We start from the raw sequence: 1,451 nt of genomic DNA on the forward strand, positions 1-1,451 counted from the left end.
CCCCCCCCCCCCGCCGGCCCCCCCGTACCGGGCGCGTTCGCGGGGCTCGATGAGCCCCCGGCGCTGCAGGCTCTTGAAGCGGTCGCGCAGGACGCTGCCCTCGGGCTGCCGCCGGGAACGCCGGGATGCAGCGGGAGAAGGAGGCGGGTGAGGCGGGATGAGGCCTCCCCCGGCCCCCCGCCGGAGCCCCCCGGGGGAGCCCTCAGCTCCCGGGACCTCCCCGAGGCCCCGGGAGCCCCTAGGAGACCTTCACATTCCCGAAGGCGGGAATCCTCGTAGCGCAAGGATGGGTCTCATCACAGGGCGCCGGATGGGCCGGGAATGAGCCCGCCATTCCCGCAGGGACCCACCTTGAGCAGGCGCAGGGACTCGGCCAGCTCGTCGCTCAGCTGCACGTCCAGGCTGGGATCTTCGTACCTGCGGCAAGGGCGGGAATGAGCCGGGAATGAGATGGGAATGAGATGGGAATGGCGGCATTCCCAAAGGCGGGAATGGGCCGCACTCACTTGAGGCGCCCCAGGCGCCGGGGCTGGGTGTCCTGGAGGCGCCGCTTGGCCTGGCGCGCCCGGCGCCGCCGGAGCAGCTCCGCTTCCCAGCGCGTCACCTGCCTCCGGATGGAGCGGAGCCGGAAGAGCTCCTGGCGCCGGCAGCGCGCCGCCTTGTCCCGGCTGCGCCGCGCCGCCTGCAGGGAGCTGCGTGAGGGGCGGCGTTCCCGAGAGCGGGAGCGGGCGGCGTTCCCGAGCGCCGCTCCGGCGCACCTGGGCTCGCGCCTCCTTCTCCCGGCGCCGCTGCTGCTCCGTCTTCTTCGGCTTCGGGGGGGCGGCGGGGGGGCCCTCCGGCTGCTCCGGCTGCTCCGGCCGCTCCGGCTGCTCCGCCTCCGTGTCCGACTCCTCCAGCAGCCCCTCGCACTCCTCCTGGAAGCGCGACTCCTGCGGGCGGCACCGGGAGACGCGGCTGTGCCCGTGTCCCCTCCGCCACCAAGGGGACGGAGCGGTGGGACAGGAGGGAATGGAGGGTTCCCGAGGGAATGGAGCTCCGTAGGCAGCGGGATGGGACCCGGAGCAGTGGGGAGCTCCCTGATCCACAGGGAGCAGAGCTCTGGAAGGAGTAGGATGCGACCGGAGCAGCGGGAAGCTCCCGGCTCCATAGGGAGCGCGATGGGACCGGAGCAGCGGGAAGCTCCCTGATCCACAAGGAGCAGAGCTCTGGAAGGAGTAGGATGGGACCGGAGCAGCGGGAAGCTCCCGGCTCCGCAGGGAGCGCGACGCGACCGGAGCAGCAGGAAGCTCCCGGCTCCGCAGGGAGCGCGACGCAACCGGAGCAGCGGGAAGCTCCCGGCTCCGCAGGGAGCGCGACGCGACCGGAGCAGCGGGAAGCTCCCGGCTCCGCAGGGAGCGCGACGCGACCGGAGCAGCGGGAAGCTCCCGGCTCCGCAGGGAGCGCGACGCGAC

General features: G+C 73.6%; 1 long non-coding RNA gene across 2 annotated transcripts; it reads right to left on the bottom strand.

Annotated features, from left to right (window-relative positions):
• Positions 1 to 38: 38 nt before the first annotated feature.
• LOC112956834 lies at positions 39 to 623 on the bottom strand. 2 transcript variants are annotated; one of them, XR_003251118.1, is made up of 3 exons: positions 507 to 623; positions 351 to 417; positions 39 to 105 (listed from the first exon to the last, which is right to left on the bottom strand). It is a non-coding gene; the product is annotated as an uncharacterized LOC112956834 (long non-coding RNA). The 2 variants fall into 2 exon arrangements; XR_003251117.1 differs by lacking the exon at positions 39 to 105 and having other exon boundaries at positions 194 to 417.
• Between the last annotated feature and the right edge of the window lie 828 nt (positions 624 to 1,451).

This window comes from Nothoprocta perdicaria, unplaced genomic scaffold (assembly GCF_003342845.1).
Source record: "Nothoprocta perdicaria isolate Ctin4 unplaced genomic scaffold, notPer1 scaffold_673, whole genome shotgun sequence".
NCBI classification, from domain to species: domain Eukaryota; kingdom Metazoa; phylum Chordata; class Aves; order Tinamiformes; family Tinamidae; genus Nothoprocta; species Nothoprocta perdicaria.